The sequence below is a fragment of the Malus domestica genome, chromosome 03, assembly GCF_042453785.1.
Source record: "Malus domestica chromosome 03, GDT2T_hap1".
Classification (NCBI taxonomy): Eukaryota; Viridiplantae; Streptophyta; class Magnoliopsida; order Rosales; family Rosaceae; genus Malus; species Malus domestica.
This window is the reverse complement of record NC_091663.1, coordinates 26,804,236-26,820,695: the sequence shown is the minus strand read 5'-3', so window position 1 is coordinate 26,820,695 and position 16,460 is coordinate 26,804,236. Positions and strand designations below refer to the sequence as shown.

At 34.1% G+C, this 16,460-nt stretch overlaps 1 pseudogene; it reads left to right on the top strand.

Annotated features, from left to right (window-relative positions):
• Positions 1-238: 238 nt before the first annotated feature.
• On the top strand, positions 239-4,979 carry LOC103417647 (ATP synthase gamma chain 1, chloroplastic-like; annotated as a pseudogene).
• Positions 4,980-16,460: the final 11,481 nt, after the last annotated feature.

The window sequence follows — 16,460 nt, the reverse complement described above, 5'->3', positions numbered from 1 at the left end:
GGTCCCTCAATTTAATCTAACTGAATAAATGGTCCCTTAACTTTTACTCAATTGAATCAATGGTCCCTCAAACTTTAACCCAATTGTAGCAATGATCATTCCAACATAACTTACTTTGACAAAATTTTCAAGAAGTTGACGAAAAAAAACTATAGTTACACGTTTTGATTAGTTGAGAGACTCTAATTGTAGCAATTGTTTTTCCAATATAATTTATTTTGACAAAATTTTGACGAAAATGATTATAGCTACTGTTCGTGGCGGGAATTTCCGTGGGGAATGCTTCCTGGCCGACGAGCACACAGCTCCCCGAGAGGTTGGCGCCGGTTGATGCTTTCTATCATGCTTCTGCTTTACTGGTGGGCCTGTCGGGCAAAGCCTGTAGGGCAAGGCTTGTCGGGTAAGGCTGAAAGAGAAGGACAGAGTTAACTTTGAAAGATGCCTTTGTGGGGCTTTGAATGTAGGCCTTGAGGCTCACGATCAAGATTAACTTTGAATTGCTCAGGCGTGCCACTACCATCTTCAGCATGGTAGATGTAGAACGGATGTTTGAGTTTTAATTATATATATTTGAGAGACTATGTTAGTTATTGACAGGTGCCTTTGTGGGGCCTTAGGTGTAGGCCTTGAGGCTTCCCATAAATAACTAACTTAGTACTCAAACACATAAGGTTCCTTTTATGAGTTATATGGGTCTTATAACCATTATACTTCTGATTACCTGAGCTCAAAGAGCAGAATGAATCCAAATAGGTGCCTTTGTGGAGCCTTGAATAGGCCTTGAGGCTTCCCATCAGAACCTCTTCTATACTCAATGTTCTTGCCCGAGAAATAGGATGAATCCAAATAGGTGCCTTTGTGGGGCCTTGAATAGGCCTTGAGGTTTCCCATCAGAATTCATCCCGTACTCGAATGTTATATGGTCATCATAATATAACAGAAATAAAACCAAGTGGCAGGTCGATTACTTGCGCCCCAAGTAACTTCGGACTTTTTGTTATCAAAGCTTGTAGTGGATGGGTTAAGTCCACATCAGGTTTTTTTTATGCCTTGAGGCCAAGGACTTTTTAGGGTGATCAAATCTTATATGCCCGAAGGCTTAGAACTTAGATCTAACTTGAACTGTGAAGACATATTCAAATAGGATTCAAGCGCTGAGAGAGTTTTTTAATAGCCATATTACTAGAAATAACTTGGATACAACTTGTAGTATACAACATATTGCTAGGCTAAAGAATGAAAAGACAAAAACAAAGGAGGTCGGGCAAGGTTTAACCTTGTCGGGCAAGGCTGATCGTCTTGCAACTTCCTATCTTTGTGGGTTAACAGAAGGTTTGAAGGCTTAGAAAAGGGGTTGGGAAATGAGTTTGCAGAAAGAAAATCGATACTACAGCAGGTGTTGAACAGGGTAGCAGAGCTATTACAAAAGGTTTATCCCAAAAGGGATGAAGGCTTGGGCTAACTACAGCTTCATTTTGAAGGCAAATCTGGCTTTGAGCAGAGTTTGTGCTTTTTCTTGTTTGTTTGTTTGAGTGTCCTTGATTCTGACTTTTCTTTCTCCTTTTATAGACACCTTGGCTTGGCCTCCTGTAGCAATAATCTTGCCCGAATGTAGTTTGAATGATAGTGACTCATCAACTATTTACTTGTACTGCCATTTAAAAGTACTTTTTGGGCTGATTACTTGGCTGGTCTATACCACTTGGCCATTGGGTAGGTGAGCAAGTAGTCTGCATGGCCTGCACCTAGTCGGAAACGGGCTTCTCCTGTCTTCTGGACTTCGGCTGGGTTTTGACTGGCCTTGACTGGGCTTCTTCCTTTTAGGCTGCTATTTGGGCCAACTTCCCCCGAGCCCAAAGTTTAAGTTTTGATCCAAACAGCTACATATTTTGATAAGTTAAAGGATCAATGATAATTGATTTTTAGTTGAAGAAGCATTGCTACAATTTATTCTCATGTTTTTAACGAGATTTACATTTTTCCTCTACTTCACTTAAAAGTAAGTGATCTTAGTTTGACTGTCGTATAAAAAGAATTTGAATCATATTATTGCTAACTCATTGTAAGAACGAATCTACTACTCATCTAGGGTAGATAATATTGTTTGTTCGGGAAAAAAAAAACTTCATTAGATAAAACTTCTTCTTTCCAACCTGTCCGATGTTTCAAAAAAAAAAGAACATAGAATTTGATGATTAGTTTATTACTTAAGATTTGATAAACGTGTTCATTTATATTGATGATACATCATTTACAAATTTTGTCTCTAAATTTAGTTTCTCTAGCATTATCCTTTTCAACGACATTGAAGACCCAGGCATGCAAGTGCATGGTACAATGAGTAATGTTGGACTTATCACCTATTTATATTATTATTTGTAATATTGTTCTAATAGAGGTAAAGTCCGTCAATGCATGTGAGTCTCATTTCTATTAGAGATATGATACAATTAATGGAGAATTTTTTCAATGTGATGGGAACACTACTCAATACATCAAGTGTCATAATACAAGTGGTTAGAAACTGAAAAAAAAAATTCTCTAACTACTTGTATTATGACACTTGGTGTACCAGTCTGTTTTCCCGACACATTAAAAATCTCTCCAATTATAACATAAATATGTGGTAAGAGTAACATTTTTATTGTACAAAACTATCCAAAAAATAAAAAATCCTCAGCTCCACCAACAATTTGACTCCCGAGTCCACAAATCTCAGGAGTAAATTTCCACCAGCAAAAATGTTATTGCAAAGATCCGATTTTCAGAAAAGAAAAAAAAATCAATTGTGATGCTTTCGTAAAGTTTAATCCGATAAGGCTTTTGCAGAGATTTGAATTTGTTCAATCTCTGCAAAAGTAGAACCAGAACCCAATGGCTGTGTCCAATTCAATCCTCAGGGTCTCTACAAAACGAGTATTTATCAAATATAGCAAAAAAACGTTTAATATCAAAAAAGTCACTTTTTATAAAAACTTTTAAATATATTCAAAATTTCACTTAAATAGACACAAATGCTCTCAAACTTAATAATCAAATAAATTAAAGGTTTTTTAGCCACAGTCACCTCAAAGCTCCAGTCCAACTTCACTTTCGCTCCTACACTTCACCATCTTAACCCTATCCCCTTCAACCCCCTCATCACCGACATTGAGCGTCGTTGTGGTTACTGCAAGTGGGAGCAGCAATATTTCAATCATGCCTTCAATGCCTTCTTTCTTCCCATGACCCGAGTCTCTACCCCCGTCGCCAATTCATGAACACATAATCTCTTTCCGAATCGCATCAATTCTTTATAATCTTCGAACCCAATTGGAGAAGGAAAATTTTAAGAAAGAACCACTAAATTTATCTCAGGGTGCGGAAATTTGGATTGGAAGGTGGAGGGTTTGGATTGTGAGAGAATAAGGGTTTAGGTAGGTTAGGGTTTTGATTTTGGCATGTCTGTTATATTTACCCACCAAATGAAGAAGACGACTTCTTTTAATTTTTTTAAATTTTTTATTTATAATTTTTATTTTTCTTACTAATATCACTTTTAGTTTTAAATATAAAAATAGTTTTTAAAGTTAATCCACATGTCGTTATATGATTGTATTTGTGAGACCCATGTGGCACCACATCATCGCACTAACAGGGCAATTGGCAGATTTTTAACGAAGAGAGAAAAATGATCACGATTGATAAATTTAGAGAAAGACTAAAATGATTCACGATAGACAAATTCAATGACACTACTATTGATTTTCATTGTTAAGGACCAGATGAAGGAGTTATGTCAATGTCACGAACCATTTTAGCTAAAAAGCCTTTAATTTATTTAATTGTTAAATTTAAGGGTATTTGTGTATATTTAAGTGAAATTTTGGATATATCTAAAAGTTTTTATAAAAATTGACATTTTTAAAATTAAAGGTTAATTTTTTGCTATATTTGATAAATACTCCTGCAAAACCCCCAATTTCTAACACGTTAGAAACCTTAAACCCCTTTTTTCCCTAAATTTACCCAGTCTCCCTAACCTTTTAGTTCTCAATCTTCAGTAATCCACTGCGGTTTGCATGAGCTTCGGGTCTGAATTGATTCCATAAAAAATACCCAGAAAATCACCAAAGCCATGAAGCTCGTGGCAGCTACCAGGGTTCCAAGGGCCCAGGAAGCAGTCATCAATGGCCGAACCTTTGCTAAGACGCTTGTGGAGGTCCTATACGACATCAATGAGCGGCTTTAGTGTGAAGACATTGATGTCCCTCTAGCAAATGTTAGGCCTATAAGGAAGTTACCATTGTTGTGATCACCGATGATCGAGGCTTCTGCAGCAGTTTCAACAACTCTGGGGTAAAAAGGCCGAGTCTCAAATTGCAGAACTAAAGAAATTTGGGTTGGATATCATTATGATCAGTGTTGGAAAAAAAGGTAACTCGTATTTTTTGCGTAGGCCTGAGATTTGTGTTGATAGGTTTATTGAATGTGGGTTATTTGCAGCAACAAAAGAGGCTTAGGTCATTGCCGATGACATTTTTTCGCTATTTGTTGGCAAAGAAGTTGATAAATTTGAGCTTGTGTAGACTAAATTCGTGTTGTTGGTGAAATCTAAACCAATTATTCATACATTGCTTCCATTGTCGTCGAAGGGAGAGGTTGTTGATGTGTATGGGAATAGTGTTGATGCAATGGAGGATGAGTTCTTTAGGCTGACAACTAAGGAAGGCAAACTGAGTGTGGAGGGGAGAGTGTGAAGGTAAAGAGGGAAAGGCTTTCACCAGTTATGGAATTTGAAAAAGACCCTGTTCTGATTCTTAATGCCATGATCCCTCTACTTGAGCAGTTGATAGGAGCATATTTATGCAACTTAGTTAGCTTGTTTTCTTGCATTTTCATAGCGAGTTTGTGTTTATTATAGTGATTTAAACTATTTTTGTGTGTTTGTAGGTCTAATTGGCAAAGTTGGCAAGAAATTGCATTTTGAAGCATTTTAGAGCACTTTTGGGCTGAATTGGATTGCATGAGTGTGGAGCACAAGGAATGGACGTTTTTGAAGATCAAATGAAGCTAGGAACATGCTAAAGAGATGGAGAAATCAATTCAAGACTTGGAAGATGAATAATCAGTCCCCTCCTTGCTCCTGTTTCTCGTTGGTTCCTTCATGTTTGTGCCTAAAATTTAATTGGCTTCTTTCCCACAAGGTGGGAGTTCAATTAACTTATAAACCAAAATATAATTAACCAAATTCAAACGTCTGTAACTATACCGTTATAATCCGGACTCGCAAACAGCTTTCGCCTATACGCTCATAGTGACGAGTACTACAAGGATATGCTAAAAAAAATAAGTCCCACGTCTCTCTAATCGATGGTCAACGAAGTTTAAAATCTTTGACCATCGATTCGTTAAAAATCTGATTGATAATGTCACGTGGCATGCCGTCATTCGTTAAAAATCTGATTGAAATCTATCCTCAAAGATTGTAAAGAGATTGTGACACGTGGTGCAGCGTGATTGGTTAAAAATCTTACCGGAAATCTATCCTCAATGATTTTGAAAAGGTAACAACATGTGGCACGACGGCATTGGATAAAAATTTTATCGAAATCTATCACCAAAAATTGTTTTTTTAGATAATGACACATGGCGCAACAAGAACGATTAAAAATTTTATCCGAAATTACAAATAAAATTATTTTGTATTATTTTATAAAATAAAAAATAATATTGCCTATTGCCATGGCTATTCAGTTAGGGATAGAGATGCAAAATGTAATTACTATTCATTAAAAGCAATTACTGTTCATTAGAGGGGATTCAATAGAAAGTTGCCCTAGGGCCCTTTGATACGCTGGAGTTGCTCTAAAGGAGTTGGAGTAATATCAGGATCTTCCTCTCCTTGTTCTTTGTTCATTTTTGTGCCATATTGTTCATGATGAAAGTTTTGTGATTGAATTCATTAGGCAATTTTCTAGACGAAAACAATCAGAATAGCTAGAGAGTTTCTTAATTGTTCAACGAGATTAATAACACGGAGAAATATATCTCATTCTTGTTCTATCCTAACAGTATAGTGCAGTTTCTTCCATGCAATGACTCATTTTCTTTCTTGTTCAAATGATTGAGAGTGCATTGCTAGTTATTGAATTCACCCTACTCTTACACAAACACAGAAAGTAAAAAAATAGCAGATCCTGTTATTTGCGATTTTGAATTGTTGTCGGGATTGGAGCTTCATATGTGAATCATATATTTTCATCTTCTACTTCTCTGACTAAACATGCTCAATTGATTGTGTCCACAGATCAGAAATGTGGAGTTACAGATGATTTCACCTAGCAAAAACTACAAAATCATGTATTCTTGAAATCTTGTGCTAATGAAATCTGGTTCTTTGTAGATGTTTCGGTTTCTTTCGTTGTATGCATTATTGTAGTTAGAAAGACTGTTTCGAGACACTGATGGGGAAATTTGGATAGAACTTTGTCATGCCTGGGAAAGAACTCAATCAGGAACTTATCATTTGGACGGTAATTTCTCATTTCCTAGGGAAAGAACAAGACGAGATTATGGTTCTTATTAGCTAAACACTGTTGATCGTGACTGCCGTATATTTTGTACTGAAGGAGTTGTCTTTTTTTTTGGGGAAATAATTTGATTCATATGCAGCTTTCAAGAATCTACGACCTTGCCAAAAATCAAGATCTTCTCCTCCTAATATAACACGCTCCCATTGATTAGGGAGTAATATAAACTTACAATCTCAGAACAAAGTTGCTAAGCCTTTTCCTGGTGGAATCCGAACTCTTGTCATCTGTCTGCATTTACATTATCCTGCTTTGCTGATTGAAAATTTCCAAATTCCAGCAGAAGAAAGCGGCCATGAATAAGAATGTCTACTTGGGTGGAACGAGTATTGAAATTATTTTGATTCTTGACTTTTTATGCGTTTATCAACGCATACAAAATAAAAAAGTACGTGAATCCCACAATACAATCAGTAATTCAGTGCTTATAAAAGTCAAGAACGAGATTTGATTAAGAGGGGTAATTGATGGACAAGGATTGTCTGCCCTCCTTGTTCTCGTGCCCTCTCATACCCTCAAGTTTGTGTGGTCACGGTAAACCACGTCAACATTTTATATTACTATTTATTTTTGTCTTATTATCTCTTTAAAAAAACAATATAAAATGTTGACGTGACTTAACCGTGATCACATAAAACAGAAAATTACGGAAAGGCACGGAAACAAGGAGGACAGACAATCTTTGTCCGTAATTGATCCTCTGGTCTAGATTTGATTAAGAGGGGTAATTGATCCTTGGTCATTTTCATTTCCGTATTTATGACTTCTTCGATTCATGATTTTCCCATGACATAAGTTTATGGTGTCAATTTGTCGCGACCCCACTGCTAGATGACGGTCACAGCCGTAGCCGTCTAATGCACATCATTGCACCACATAAGCAATCAGATTCAACAACTTGATTCTGATGTTTCTTGATAAGTATTAAGTTTTAAGGACCCTTTTCCCTAAGATTCTTTTGCTTCTTTTTCAAGTAATCTTAGGGGTGAATTTAATTGAGATTTTAATTTTTTTTTATTACAAATTTAGGAGTATTCAGGATTTTAAGTTATTTTTTGAAAGTCTAAGAGCTCGTTTGGATATACTTTTACAATAACTGAAAGCACTTTTTGTGAAAATGTTTTTAGAACCAATTTTTAGTAAAAATCTAAGTAAATCCTGAAAAATCGCTTATAGTGCTTCCTAGAAGAAGCACATAATTGGTACTTCTTGCAGAAAGCACTTCAAATGTTTTTGGAACCTAAAAAGATTTTTTTCTAAAAGTGCTTTCAGTCATTTTAAAAGCACATTCAAACGAGCCATAAATATATTCATTCAAGATTTTAAAAGAGTTTTCAACAATCCAGGTGTGTATCCAGCAAGAATTGATTTTAAAAGATTTTAAAAAGTTGGGGAATTCGAGAAAATTTGAGAGTGTATTTTAAACATTTACAAGTAGCACCTCCACCCCTATAACTTTGAGGAAATTCATTCAAAATTTTATTAGAAATTCATCAATTTATAAATCTATTAAGATCTGTCAAAATTCCGATTGAATACAACAACAACAAATTCTTATTTCACTAAATAAAATCCGCTATATAAATCAAAAAATATTACTACACTCAATTTTGTATCATATCTTCCGATCAAATAATGAGAAGAAAATGACGTCATTTGCTCGTGTTTTTTTCCTTTGGCATGCACGAAAGATGCAACTTGGTACCTCCAAATACGATGAATGACGGCTCTCGACAGTACATGTGGGGACTCACATTGATGTTTACAACAGAACATTCCAAAATCTAGATTTCCCTTTCAATCACACAATTTTATTTTGTTTTTGTCTTGATTCGACTCATCACTTCTTCATTACAATTTACACATGCATGCATCACTTTTCCTTCGTTTTTGTCCTTCTTAAAATGTCCTCGACGGCTCAAAATTTCCCCAAAATTCTCAAAATTCTTCTTTTGATATCTCTCTCTTATATATGTGTTTGTAAATTAAAGGTATGTTATGAACATCAAATATTTGAATTAAATTTTATAAACCACATGACGTAGTTATTGATAATTGAATTATTACTTAAATTTTATTAACATGTTTATTTTATATTAATGATACGTCATATGATTTGCAAATTTGGTCTACTTAGCATTTGCTTATAAATTAAATATGATTTGCATGCTTTGTTTTGTTTGTTTTTTTTTTTTCCAGTTAATGGGTAGTTCTCTTTTATCTTTTATTTTAAATTTTTTGTCAAATTTCTTTTTTAATTTCTATGTTTACTTTTTTACGTTTAGGGGATGTATCAATTAAGATTTTGAAGGTTTTTAAAATAATTATAAATCCGTGATGTTGGATGGAATTCTAATGGAGTTTCATAAACTCCATGTGAATTCATTCAAAATCTTAGGGGAGAGGTGTGATTTCCTAAAACTTAAAATACACTATAAAATCTTTCTAAATTCATCAAAATTCTTAATTTTTTAAAATACTTTAAAATCAATTCCTCATTGAATATCAGAATATGCATGAAGTTTTCGTTAAAGTTTCCTTAAAATTTTGATTCAATAACCATAGACTTCCATAGATTCATTTAAAATTTTGATTAAATACCATTGAATTTATAATCTCTTTTAAAATCTTTTAAACTCGTAACTAAATATAACTCCTCAAGTCTTTCCGTTCATTATAATAATCTAACTACCATTTCTAACATTTTTTTCTTTCCGAGTAACAATTTTCACTCTCGATTTCTCCTTTCGCTTAAAACAATTTTCCTTTCTTTAGTATTTATGTAAATATTTGGTTACAACTTACAACAATTGCTTAAGCCATAGCTGTTGATTCTGATTCATTGCATATAAATATAAATTATAATTATAGAATCTAACAATTGGGGAAGTAAACATTTTCCAAATTTAACATGTGCACATCTGCTGCCCAAAGAAAATTGAGGATCAAATTTGAGGAAGTAGACACAGCAACGGAAGGCAAAGAAAAATTAATTAATTAATTGTGCATCGGAATATTGCTGTATTATTTATTATAATATCTAAAAAAGATGAAATGATAAATAACTCAACAAATCCAAGTGGGTGTGAAAGGAAGGCATCCCACCAACAACTACTAATTTGAAGTAATCAATCAAAGCATCCTCAGTACTTAGCCACTCATTTGAGCATTTCCAAAGGAGGAGTAAAAGAATCTACAACAACAATAACAGTGAAAAAAAAAAGACAGCATTAGTGATTTTCAATTAAAATGCCAATTTCTATGTGGCATGATATGGATTGACAACAAAAGTGATTGCTGTCAAATTCGACAACAACTTCAAATATATTTTAAATTACTAATAAATGTTTTTAGGAACTATTATTAGCACTCAAAAAATCTCATTTTGCACTTCTCACAAGTGTACTTTTCTTTCTAATTATAAAAAGTTTAGAGTGCAAATGAGATTTTGGAATGACAATAACAATTCTCTTGTTTTTTTTATTATCATTTTTATTAACAAAAACTAATTAAAAGAATTTCAAAATTTTGAATTTTCCCTAAAAGTCATATTATAATTTTATTTAATGAAAAAAAAAAAAAAAAGGTAGTCTACAAGCGCGTGGAAGAAGCATTTATCCTTGGCTCTCTCCTTGCTCTCGTTCCGCCGTTCGTCTGTCCCATCTCCTCCCGTTGCTTTCTTGCTCCACTTGTCCTTCAGAAGAATCAGAACAAGATAACTGAACATGTGAAGGGGGATCATGAACCACAAATCATCGAAGCGTCCCAGTATTGTTAAATTCAAAGAGGTCAGTGAGCATAACAATCCTAGATATAAATGAAGAAGAAAGTTTGCAGTACGATGGTGTAAATAATCCATCCCTAAAGTTTAAAGCTCTGTCAATAAAAGTGGCAAGAAAGACTCTAGAGGTTCCAAATGCTTGTAGGCTTCTCGTTTGAAAGCAGCAACATGAATGTCTAATCATTTGGAAGCAGCAAAGAAAGACTTTAGAGGTCCCAAATGCTTGTGATTTTATAAAGGGATAATTTGATTGCGGTCCCTAATCCTTAACATTCTTTGATTAAAACCTTAATAGTATTCAAAGTTTGATCAAGGTCTCTTAACTTTGTACACCTCATTATATTACTATTAATATTTATATTCTTATAGTTTTGCAATTAATTGTTTGATATTTTATGAGATTTATAATCCTATAAATTTAAAATCCTTCATTATAATACTATTATAAACGGTTATAATAAAAAAAATTCAAACATTTTAATTGAATAAATGGATAAAAACTATGTAAAAATAAGAAATAATAAATGGCAAAAGAATGTATCCATAGTGTTAAAAAAATTGGTACATTTTACAAAAAAATTGGTACATTTCACATATAACAAAGTGGTACATTAATAAAGAAGAATGGGTACATCATAAATAAATTAGGGTACAAATAAAAGATTAAAAATTATGAGTACAAATGAATTTTTAAAAATATAGGTGCTAAAAGAAATTAATAAATGGGTACAAAATAAAACTAAAAAGAAAATACTACAAATTTAAAAAAAAAATGTTGCAAATTAAAAGTGGGTACAAACTAAAAATATAAATATATGGTACAAAGTTTAGGCATAAAACATAAATATACCATATGTAATTTTTCTATCATTGATTAAATATACAATGTCACATGATGGTATACACATGGGTACAAACACAAATAAAACTTTAAAAAATATGGGCACAAAAAGAAACTAATATATGGGTACAAATTAAAAATGAAAAGAAAATTGGTACAAATTAAAAAAATATTTGCAAATTAAAAATTGGTACAAACTAAAAATAAAAATATATGATAAAAAATTTAGCCATAAATATAAATATACTAATTGTAACATTTTTAACACTAAAGGAATATATTTAAAAATAAAAATATTTTATTATTCAAATAATTAATGATGTTATTAATACCAAGGACCTTGATCAAAAATTGAAAATGAATAGGATTTTAATCAATGGAGTAACAAAAAGAAGGATGTGAACCTAATTTTCCCTTTTATTTTATAAACTTAAACATGAGTAATTATAGGGGTGTGCTATCCACACACCCCATTTTACTTCTCACACACCCCTTGATGATTTCTGTCCGTTGATCTTCTTCAATTCATCCGATCCGACAGCCAAAAATTAAAAAAGTGTGTGAGAAGTAAAATTGGGTGTGTGGATATCACACCCCGTAATTATAGTGTACACACAAATCATATATGTGAACTGATCTTGTTATGCTAACAAAAAAAAAAGTGCTAAGAACATATGAGATTAGAATCATCTGGGTTCAGTATCAGAAATAGTGTAGTGCCCATGTTGAATTTTAGAAATAGTTGTAGTACTCGTGTTTAGTTTCAAAAATAATTAATGTTTAATTTTCTGAAATAGTTTAGTACCTTTCAGTTTCAGAAAAAAAATGTCTCTGATGGAACCCGCGAGTCAAGTTTATATTACTTTTTCTATTTTATTTTTATTATATTAAACTTTTGTTATTTTCATTAAAGTTTAAGTCTTTTTCATTAAATAAAGTTATTAGATGGTTTTATTGTTAAGAATTTTCATTAAAGTTTAAGTCTTTTTCATTTAATAAAGTTATATGATTTTTTTTTTGTTAAAATAAACTTTACTCAAGCTTTTTTCATTAAAACTCCCTTTTAATTATTATCTTTTGTTTTGAAAATACTTATCTCTACTAATTAATAAAACATTCATTGTCAACCAAAATCCTATGAAATTACCAGTTTAACCCTCTAATTAAAACAAAACATGAATAAGAAATATGGGGCAGAAAAGTAACTTTACTGTGATTCCCGTTCCTGGATTTCACTATTATAATCTACGTATTTGTATTATTGAGATTTTATATTATTTTTCTAGAAATTATATTAATTTATTTAGATTTACATTTTAATTAAATTAGCTATGAAGTTTGGAAAGTAATTATCTAATATTTGTTGACCATTAGAGGACACAAGTAACTTATTCAAATAGATCTTGAAACTATGAGCGCATAGGCGAAAGCCGTTTGTGAGTCCGGATTATAATGGTATAGATACGGACATTTGAAGTTGTGTTACTAAACTATAGATTTTAAATTTATTTTAAACTCCCATCTTGTGGGAAAGAGGAAATTAAATTTATGTGGGTTAAGGGAACCAATCATAAGAGGGAAGAGGAAAAGAAGTGCCCAATCAAAAATGGGGAAAGGAGGGAAGGTGAGAATGAGAGGAAAAAACGGGTTTCCTCCTTGACTCGCGTGACCCAACCCATTTTTCCATATATTCCGATGGTATTCCATCGGATTTTCGTCGAATTGGACCGATTTAACATGCCCAAGCATTATCTCACCATTCCCTCTTCCATTTTCACCCAAAATTTGAAGGAATTTGGGGGTAATTTCGTGAATAACCGACGATGAGTATTCCGAAGCCACGGCTGCGCCCATTTCCGAAGGGATTTCCATCAACCATCACCACCCTCAGGTGTCTTTGGAGTCCAGGAACAAAGCCTAATCAACATTGGAGGCGACGGAGTTGAGCTTGACGTTGAATTGAACCGCACCCAATTTCTAGGTTTCTGGCGGATCGAGGGGTTTTTAGGCCACTTCCCGGCAGAATTGGACTTCGGCCCAGTTATGGAATTTTTTCCTCTCACTGAGAACTACTTGTCTGTAAAATTTGGTAATTTTTAAAATAGTTGAATTTTCCGACGAGTCGGGACGGCTGACCACCACCCACGGCAGCGGAGGGCCAGTGGGCCGATGATGTCTTCCTAAGTTCAATTAGATGCCCTGATTCCATAATTGATATCCGTATGACGTAATTTGATTTTTTGAAGTTAGTTCCATTACGATACTTTACTTGATCAAAAAATGAATCACCAATCCGACCATTGGATCGTCACCAAAATTTAATGCGTTATAGAACATAATATTTGACGATAGTTAGAACTAACAGATTGGGAATCCGACATACGGATCTTCCTGAATCAGATTTCTAAGTTAGTAAAATTAATTGTTCACCGCCTCTTGTTTTGGTAATTGGCGGAGATCCGACCGTTGGATCATAATGAAATTTTAATATGTTGTTTTAGAAGCATAATGTGGGTCTTTGGAAGTTACGGATCTGAAATCCGATGTGCGGATCTTATGGATCGAATTACGTAGAGTATGGGCACCACCGTTGATCGAGACTTGACTATTGGTCAACATGTTTCGAATAGTTTATAAAACTAAAATTCATATTAATAGAAGTATAGTGAGGATAGGCGGGCTTGTCTCGGTGACTACATTAACATATGTGATATGGTGATTACCCGATTCTTTATATTAATATCCTTTGTGGATATGACTTGGTTTTATAAATGTGTTTTCTATGAAAATGTGGTTTTATAAATGTGTTTTCTATTAAAATGAGATTATTTTATAATTGGTCATCGATCTATTTTTATTAAATGTGAATTGATTCATGGATTGGTAATATTGGTGAAAAGTGATTTGAATTGCTTATTGAATTGTTTGTTGAGAGCTAGTAGGAGACCATGACTCTGCTTGGTTAATCTGTGATAGGGGGTCATTATTGGTCCTGCTTGGTTAATCAGTGATAGGGGACCATATTATTTGTGGATAGTGCTTGGTTAATCGATGATAGGCAATCCTTATGGCCATAAATACTTAGCAGTGATCATGCTTGGTTAATCCGCAATAGGTGATCATTGCCTAACAGTTCAGTAGGTGTGACTCTGCTTGGTTAATCCGCGATAGGGGGGTCACTACCTACTTGGTTATCCTGGTCCTGCTTGGTTAAAACGCGAAAGAGGACCATACTATTTATGGATCATGCTTGGTTAATCCGCGATAGGCAATCCTTATATCTTTGGTATGGCCACACACACACACTTAGGGGTGATCATGCTTGGTTAATCCGTGATAGGTGATCACTGCCTAACAGATGCGTAGGAGTGACTCTGCTTGGTTAATCCCTGATAGGGGGTCACTGCCTACTTGGTTACTGCAAGGGTGGTTCTGCTTAGTTAATCCGCAATAAGGGGCCACTTCCTGTTTGGTTACTTATGTAGGCTTCGGCCAAACTGGCGTCCCTCTAGCCCTAGTTTTTAATGTATTTATGAATGATGGTTTTGCGAATCTTGTGGTTGAATTAGAAAAACCATTGGATGTCTGGGTGACTCCTTGTAAGATTTCAAAGACTCGATTATGATTTCATAAAAATATGATTTTATATCTGAGGCTTATAAATGGTGATTGATGGTCTTTCTTTTAATGAATATCAAATACTTGTATCATTGTCACTCACCCAAGCTTCGCAGCTTATCCAAGTTCTAATTTGCCCAGTGCACAATTTCCATGATGTAGGCACTGATTTTACATGCGACAGGTCTGGGTAGATTATGAGAAACCGATTGATATTTTGGTTCCATTGAGTGGTCCGGAACCCGATATGGTTGGATTCCGTTGAGTGGTCCGGAATCCTTACTCTTGCACATTTCCAAAAGGTTAGTCTAGAACCCTAGATTCGAGTGAATGGGAATTATCCACATTAAACCTGGTGAATATAAATTAGATTTGCCATGTTGTTACTCATAATCCAAGTAGGGAATTATATGAAGTTCTTTAATTAGATACGTGAAATGATATGTTATCGTATTGATTGATTAATGTAGTTAAATACTATGATCATGCATCCTTGATTTATGAATGGATTAATTGAAGAGATTGTGGAATGACGTTGGATATGATTGATATTATTATGATTATTTTAGTTGATCAATGTGGCTTGAGAATAATAATGTGCTTCGTTGGTTATTGGATATGTTACATGTTGTGTATAGAGGTATCATGTTGAAAATATAGTGATTTATATGATGGATGGAATGGAAACCTTGAATGTCATGTGGGTTTGTTATGTAGCCATGAATCTAGTAATTCATGCTTGTTAATAATTGATTGAGGAATATTATTGTGGATGCAAATTTCCGCCTTCTTCTTCTTGGACAAAATTGCACCTACAAAACAATTAACACCTTAGGGTCAAGGCCAAGAGCCTCAACCGTCCACGATGAATAGGGGGGCTTTGGCCGAAGAACCTCTTATGCCAAAGTTAGAATTTAGAGAGAAAAAGTGTTTAGAGAGTTTTTGGAGTTTTGCAAGAGTGTGGACCTAGCTTTTTAGAGAAAATGGAGTCCTATTTATAGAGCATGACCGGCCCTCTTTGGAAGAAAGAGTGGCCGGCCCTTGGGTATTTTTGGGGGTGTAATGGATGCTTTAATTGGTGATTAATGGATTAATTAGGAATTAATCCATTAATTAGCCAATTAACCTCCACTTAAATGGAATGTTATGTAGGTTATAAAACAATTACCTAAGATGAGGATGGATGAGAATATCTTTGAATTTGTTACCTATTTTGGACATTTTTTACTTGATTGACGAATGATTGTCCGCTGATCGCGCGTAGGAATCCCAGTTTGCCTCAAGGGTATTTTGGTCCTCTTTTACCTAAAAATCCACGTGTCGCCTTGTGATTATTTTTTGCTCCACAAATGCCCCCACACCTGTTGGGCTGCTCACAGGAAAGGGCAACAGGTGTAGAGATCTTCTTGCTTCATGAAACATAGGACTGCTTCCTTTTTTGATATAGATTCCCTCTTTCATAGGAAATTAGATCCTTCTAGGAAAGGGAAATAAATTTCTCTCAAAGTTTATTTAAGTCCACCTTAAGTGGGTTATTAAATCAACTTTGGAGAGCGATTTACTCTACCCTACAAGAGAAAGAGAGCTTAGAGGATATTTGTTCCCCCTCCTCTAACAATCTTCTACATCTTACCCATGCAAAGGACCG